Raw genomic sequence first — 9,356 nt, 5'->3', positions numbered from 1 at the left:
ACATTCCCCAATCACATTCCCCCCGATCATATTCCCCGATCACATTCCCCCCGATCACATTCCCCAATCACATTCCCCCCGATCATATTCCCCGATCACATTCCCCCCGATCACATTCCCCGATCACATTCACCGATCACATTCCCCGATCACATTTCCCCCGATCACATTCCCCGATCACATTCCCACCGATCACATTCCCCGATCACATTCCCAGATCACATTCCCCGATCACATTCCCCGATCACATTCCCCCCGATCACATTCCCAGATCACATTCCCCGATCACATTCCCACCGATCACATTCCCCGATCACATTCCCCGATCACATTCCCCGATCACATTCCCCCAGATCACATTCCCCAATCACATTCCCCCCGATCACATTCCCCGATCACATTCCCCGATCACATTCCCCGATCACATTCCCCCCGATCACATTCCCTGATCACATTCCCTCCGATCACATTCCCCGATCACATTCCCCGATCACATTCCCCGATCACATTCCCCGATCACATTCCCCGATCACATTCCACCCGATCACATTCCCCGATCACATTTCCCCCGATCACATTCCCCGATCACATTCCCCGATCACATTCCCCGATCACATTCCCCCCGATCACATTCCCCCTGATCACATTCCCCGAACACATTCCCCGATCACATTCCCCGATCACATTCCCCCCGATCACATTCCCCCCGATCACATTCCCCAATCACATTCCCCCCGATCACATTTCCCGATCACATTCCCCGATCACATTTCCCCGATCACATCCCTCCCGATCACATTCCCAGATCACATTCCCCGATCACATTCCCACCGATCACATTCCCCGATCACATTCCCCGATCACATTCCCCGATCACATTCCCCGATCACATTCCCCCCCGATCACATTCCCCCCGATCACATTCCCCGAACACATTCCCCGATCACATTCCCCGATCACATTCCCCCCGATCACATTCCCCCCGATCACATTCCCCCCGATCACATTTCCCGATCACATTCCCCGATCACATTTCCCCGATCACATCCCTCCCGATCACATTCCCCGATCACATTCCCCGATCACATTCCCCGATCACATCCCTCCCGATCACATTCCCCGATCACATTCCCCGATCACATCCCTCCCGATCACATTCCCCGATCACATTCCCCGATCACATTCCCCGATCATATTCCCCCATCACATTCCCCAATCACATTCCCCGATCACATTATCCCAGATCACATTCCCCGATCACATTCCCCCCGATCACATTCCCCGATCACATTCCCCCCGATCACATTCCCCCCGATCACATTCCCCGATCACATTCCCCCCGATCACATTCCCCCCAATCACATTCCCCGATCACATTCCCCCCGATCACATTCCCCGATCACATTCCCCCCGATCACATTCCCCCCAATCACATTCCCCGATCACATTCCCCCCGATCACATTTCCCCCGATCACATTCCCCGATCACATTCCCCCCGATCACATTCCCCCCAATCACATTCCCCCCGATCACATTCCCCGATCACATTCCCCCCGATCACATTCCCCCCAATCACATTCCCCCCAATCACATTCCCCGATCACATTCCCCGATCACATTCCCCCCGATCACATTCCCCGATCACATTCCCCCCGATCACATTCCCCGATCACATTCCCCCCGATCACATTCCCCAATCACATTTCCCCCGATCTCATTCCCCGATCACATTCCCCCCGATTACATTCCCCGATCACATTCCCCCCGATCACATTCCCCCCGATCACATTCCCCCCGATCACATTCCCCGATCACATTCCCCCGATCACATTCCCCCCGATCACATTCCCCGATCACATTCCCCCGATCACATTCCTCCCGATCACATTCCCCGATCACATTCCCCGATCACATTCCCCGATCACATTCCCTGATCACATTCCCCCCGATCACATTCCCCGATCACATTCCCCCCGATCACATTCCCCCCGATCACATTCCCCCCAATCACATTCCCCGATCACATTCCCCCCGATCACATTCCCCGATCACATTCCCCCCGATCACATTCCCCCCAATCACATTCCCCGATCACATTCCCCCCGATCACATTCCCCGATCACATTCCCCCCGATCACATTCCCCCCAATCACATTCCCCGATCACATTCCCCGATCACATTTCCCCCGATCACATTCCCCGATCACATTCCCCGAACACATTCCCCGATCACATTTCCCCCGATCACATTCCCCGATCATATTCCCCCCGATCACATTCCCCGATCACATTCCCCCATCACATTCCCCAATCACATTCCCCCCGATCACATTCCCCGATCACGTTTCCCGATCACATTCCCCGATCACATTTCCCGATCACATTCCCCCCGATCACATTCCCCGATCACATTCACCGATCACATTCCCCCCGATCACATTCCCACCGATCACATTCCCCGATCACATTCCCCGATCACATTCCCCGATCACATTCCCCCCGATCACATTCCCCCCGATCACATTCCCCAAACACATTCCCCCCGATCATATTCCCCGATCACATTCCCCCCGATCACATTTCCCGATCACATTCCCCAATCACATTCCCCCCGATCATATTCCCCGATCACATTCCCCCCGATCACATTCCCCGATCACATTCACCGATCACATTCCCCGATCACATTTCCCCCGATCACATTCCCCGATCACATTCCCACCGATCACATTCCCCGATCACATTCCCAGATCACATTCCCCGATCACATTCCCCGATCACATTCCCCCCGATCACATTCCCAGATCACATTCCCCGATCACATTCCCACCGATCACATTCCCCGATCACATTCCCCGATCACATTCCCCGATCACATTCCCCCCGATCACATTCCCCAATCACATTCCCCCCGATCACATTCCCCGATCACATTCCCCGATCACATTCCCCGATCACATTCCCCCCGATCACATTCCCTGATCACATTCCCTCCGATCACATTCCCCGATCACATTCCCCGATCACATTCCCCGATCACATTCCCCGATCACATTCCCCCCGATCACATTCCCCGATCACATTCCACCCGATCACATTCCCCGATCACATTTCCCCCGATCACATTCCCCGATCACATTCCCCGATCACATTCCCCGATCACATTCCCCCCGATCACATTCCCCCCTGATCACATTCCCCGAACACATTCCCCGATCACATTCCCCGATCACATTCCCCCCGATCACATTCCCCCCGATCACATTCCCCAATCACATTCCCCCCGATCACATTTCCCGATCACATTCCCCGATCACATTTCCCCGATCACATCCCTCCCGATCACATTTCCCGATCACATTCCCCGATCACATTTCCCCGATCACATCCCTCCCGATCACATTCCCCGATCACATTCCCCGATCACATTCCCCGATCACATCCCTCCCGATCACATTCCCCGATCACATTCCCCGATCACATTCCCCGATCATATTCCCCCATCACATTCCCCAATCACATTCCCCGATCACATTATCCCAGATCACATTCCCCGATCACATTCCCCCCGATCACATTCCCCGATCACATTCCCCCCGATCACATTCCCCCCGATCACATTCCCCGATCACATTCCCCCCGATCACATTCCCCCCAATCACATTCCCCGATCACATTCCGCCCGATCACATTCCCCGATCACATTCCCCCCGATCACATTCCCCCCAATCACATTCCCCGATCACATTCCCCGATCACATTCCCCCCGATCACATTTCCCCCGATCACATTCCCCGATCACATTCCCCCCGATCACATTCCCCCCAATCACATTCCCCCCGATCACATTCCCCGATCACATTCCCCCCGATCACATTCCCCCCAATCACATTCCCCCCAATCACATTCCCCGATCACATTCCCCCCGATCACATTTCCCCCGATCACATTCCCCCCGATCCCATCCCCCGATCACATTCCCCGATCACATTCCCCCCGATCACATTCCCCCCGATCACATTCCCCGATCACATTCCCCCCGATCACATTCCCCGATCACATTCCCCCCAATCACATTCCCCGATCACATTCCCCCCGATCACATTCCCCAATCACATTTCCCCCGATCTCATTCCCCGATCACATTCCCCCCGATCACATTCCCCGATCACATTCCCCCCGATCACATTCCCCCCGATCACATTCCCCCCGATCACATTCCCCGATCACATTCCCCCCGATCACATTCCCCCCGATCACATTCCCCGATCACATTCCCCGATCACATTCCCCGATCACATTCCCTGATCACATTCCCCCCGATCACATTCCCCGATCACATTCCCCCCGATCACATTCCCCCGATCACATTCCCCCCAATCACATTCCCCGATCACATTCCCCGATCACATTCCCCCCGATCACATTCCCCCCAATCACATTCCCCGATCACATTCCCCCCGATCACATTCCCCGATCACATTCCCCCCGATCACATTCCCCCCAATCACATTCCCCGATCACATTCCCCCCGATCACATTTCACCCGATCACATTCCCCGATCACATTCCCCCCGATCACATTCCCCCCGATCACATTTCCCCCGATCACATTCCCCGATCACATTCCCCCCGATCACATTCCCCAATCACATTTCCCCCGATCACATTCCCCGATCACATTCCCCCCGATCACATTCCCCGATCACATTCCCCCCGATCACATTTCCCCCGATCACATTCCCCGATCACATTCCCCCCGATCACATTCCACCCGATCACATTCCCCAATCACATTCCCCGATCACATTCCCCCCGATCACATTTCCCCCGATCACATTCCCCGATCACATTCCCCCCGATCACATTCCCCCCGATCACATTTCCCCCGATCACATTCCCCGATCACATTCCCCCCGATCACATTCCCCCGATCACATTCCCCCCGATCACATTCCCCCCGATCACATTTCCCCCGATCACATTCCCCCCGATCACATTCCCCCCGATCACATTCCCCCCGATCACATTCCCCCCGATCACATTCCCCGATCACATTCCCCCCGATCACATTTCCCCCGATCACATTCCCCGATCACATTCCCCCCGATCACATTCCCCGATCACATTCCCCCCGATCACATTCCCCAATCACATTTCACCCGATCTCATTCCCCGATCACATTCCCCGATCACATTCCCCCCGATCACATTCCCCAATCACATTCCCCGATCACATTCCCCCCGATCACATTTCCCCCGATCACATTCCCCGATCACATTCCCCCCGATCACATTCCCCCCGATCACATTTCCCCCGATCACATTCCCCGATCACATTCCCCCCGATCACATTCCCCCCGATCACATTCCCCCCGATCACATTCCCCCCGATCACATTTCCCCCGATCACATTCCCCGATCACATTCCCCCCGATCACATTCCCCGATCACATTCCCCCCGATCACATTCCCCCCGATCACATTCCCCAATCACATTCCCCGATCACATTATCCCAGATCACATTCCCCGATCACATTCCCCGATCACATTCCCCCCGATCACATTCCCCAATCACATTCCCCGATCACATTATCCCAGATCACATTCCCCGATCACATTCCCCCCGATCACATTCCCCAATCACATTCCCCGATCACATTTTCACAGATCACATTCCCCGATCACATTCCCCGATCACATTCCCCCCGATCACATTCCCCGATCACATTCCCCGATCACATTTTCACAGATCACATTTCCCGATCACATTCCCCGATCACATTCCCCGATCACATTCCCCGATCACATTCCCCCCAATCACATTTCCCCCGATCACATTCCCCGATCACATTCCCCCCGATCACATTCCCCGATCACATTCCCCGATCACATTCCCCGATCACATTCCCCGATCACATTCCCCCTGATCACATTCCCCGATCACATTCCCCCGATCACATTCCCTGATCACATTCCCCCCGATCACATTCCCATCGATCACATTTCCCGATCACATTCCCCCCGATCACATTCCCCCCGATCACATTCCCCTCGATCACATTCCCCCCGATCACACTCCCCCCGATCACATTCCCCCCGATCACATTCCCCCCGATCACATTCCCCGATCACATTCCCCCCGATCACATTCCCCGATCACATTCCCCCCGATCACATTCCCCCCGATCACATTCCCCGATCACATTCCCCGATCACATTCCCCGATCACATTCCCCGATCACATTTCCCCCGATCTCATTCCCCGATCACATTCCCCCCGATCACACTCCCCCCGATCACATTCCCCCCGATCACATTCCCCCCGATCACATTCCCCGATCACATTCCCCGATCACATTCCCCGATCACATTTCCCCCGATCTCATTCCCCGATCACATTCCCCCCCGATCACATTCCCCGATCACATTCCCCGATCACATTCCCCCCGATCACATTCCCCGATCACATTCCCCGATCACATTCCCCCCGATCACATTCCCCGATCACATTCCCCGATCACATTCCCCCCGATCACATTCCCCCCGATCACATTCCCCGATCACATTCCCCGATCACATTCCCCGATCACATTCCCCCCGATCACATTCCCCAATCACATTCCCCCCGATCACATTCCCCCCGATCACATTCCCCGATCACATTCCCCGATCACATTCCCCGATCACATTCCCCGATCACATTCCCCGATCACATTCCCCGATCACATTCCCCCCGATCACATTCCCCAATCACATTCCCCCCAATCACATTCCCCCCAATCACATTCCCCGATCACATTCCCCGATCACATTCCCCGATCACATTCCCCCCGATCACATTCCCCGATCACATTTCCCCCGATCACATTCCCCGATCACATTTCCCCCGATCACATTCCCCAATCACATTCCCCCCGATCACATTCCCCCCGATCACATTCCCCGATCACATTCCCCGATCACATTCCCCGATCACATTCCCCCCGATCACATTCCCCGATCACATTCCCCCCGATCACATTCCCCGATCACATTCCCCCCGATCACATTCCCCGATCACATTCCCCGATCACATTCCCCCCGATCACATTCCCCCCGATCACATTCCCCCCGATCACATTCCCCCGATCACATTCCCCGATCACATTCCCCGATCACATTCCCCGATCACATTCCCCGATCACATTCCCCGATCACATTCCCCGATCACATTCCCCGATCACATTCCCCCCGATCACATTCCCCGATCACATTCCCCGATCACATTCCCCGATCACATTCCCCCCGATCACATTCCCCCCGATCACATTCCCCCCGATCACATTCCCTGATCACATTCCCCCCGATCACATTCCCCGATCACATTCCCCGATCACATTCCTCCCGATCACATTCCCCGATCACATTCCCCGATCACATTCCCCGATCACATTCCCCGATCACATTCCCCCCAATCACATTCCCCCTGATCACATTCCCCAATCACATTCCCCCCGATCACACTCCCCCCAATCACATTCCCCGATCACATTCCCCGATCACATTCCCCCCGATCACATTCCCCGATCACATTCCCCGATCACATTCCCCGATCACATTCCCCCCGATCACATTCCCCCCGATCACATTCCCCCCGATCACATTTCCCCCGATCACATTCCCCAATCACATTCCCCCCGATCACATTCCCCCCGATCACATTCCCCGATCACATTCCCCGATCACATTCCCCGATCACATTCCCCCCGATCACATTCCCCCCGATCACATTCCCCCCGATCACATTCCCCCCGATCACATTTCCCCCGATCACATTCCCCGATCACATTCCCCCCGATCACATTCCCCGATCACATTCCCCCCGATCACATTCCCCCCGATCACATTCCCCAATCACATTCCCCGATCACATTATCCCAGATCACATTCCCCGATCACATTCCCCGATCACATTCCCCCCGATCACATTCCCCAATCACATTCCCCGATCACATTATCCCAGATCACATTCCCCGATCACATTCCCCCCGATCACATTCCCCAATCACATTCCCCGATCACATTTTCACAGATCACATTCCCCGATCACATTCCCCGATCACATTCCCCCCGATCACATTCCCCGATCACATTCCCCGATCACATTTTCACAGATCACATTTCCCGATCACATTCCCCGATCACATTCCCCGATCACATTCCCCGATCACATTCCCCCCAATCACATTTCCCCCGATCACATTCCCCGATCACATTCCCCCCGATCACATTCCCCGATCACATTCCCCGATCACATTCCCCGATCACATTCCCCGATCACATTCCCCCTGATCACATTCCCCGATCACATTCCCCCGATCACATTCCCTGATCACATTCCCCCCGATCACATTCCCATCGATCACATTTCCCGATCACATTCCCCCCGATCACATTCCCCCCGATCACATTCCCCTCGATCACATTCCCCCCGATCACACTCCCCCCGATCACATTCCCCCCGATCACATTCCCCCCGATCACATTCCCCGATCACATTCCCCCCGATCACATTCCCCGATCACATTCCCCCCGATCACATTCCCCCCGATCACATTCCCCGATCACATTCCCCGATCACATTCCCCGATCACATTCCCCGATCACATTTCCCCCGATCTCATTCCCCGATCACATTCCCCCCGATCACACTCCCCCCGATCACATTCCCCCCGATCACATTCCCCCCGATCACATTCCCCGATCACATTCCCCGATCACATTTCCCCCGATCTCATTCCCCGATCACATTCCCCCCCGATCACATTCCCCGATCACATTCCCCGATCACATTCCCCCCGATCACATTCCCCGATCACATTCCCCGATCACATTCCCCCCGATCACATTCCCCGATCACATTCCCCGATCACATTCCCCCCGATCACATTCCCCCCGATCACATTCCCCGATCACATTCCCCGATCACATTCCCCGATCACATTCCCCCCGATCACATTCCCCAATCACATTCCCCCCGATCACATTCCCCCCGATCACATTCCCCGATCACATTCCCCGATCACATTCCCCGATCACATTCCCCGATCACATTCCCCGATCACATTCCCCGATCACATTCCCCCCGATCACATTCCCCAATCACATTCCCCCCAATCACATTCCCCCCAATCACATTCCCCGATCACATTCCCCGATCACATTCCCCGATCACATTCCCCCCGATCACATTCCCCGATCACATTTCCCCCGATCACATTCCCCGATCACATTTCCCCCGATCACATTCCCCAATCACATTCCCCCCGATCACATTCCCCCCGATCACATTCCCTGATCACATTCCCCCCG

Source organism: Pristiophorus japonicus, chromosome 19 (assembly GCF_044704955.1).
Source record: "Pristiophorus japonicus isolate sPriJap1 chromosome 19, sPriJap1.hap1, whole genome shotgun sequence".
Classification (NCBI taxonomy): domain Eukaryota; kingdom Metazoa; phylum Chordata; class Chondrichthyes; family Pristiophoridae; genus Pristiophorus; species Pristiophorus japonicus.
This window is presented reverse-complemented; position numbering follows the sequence as displayed.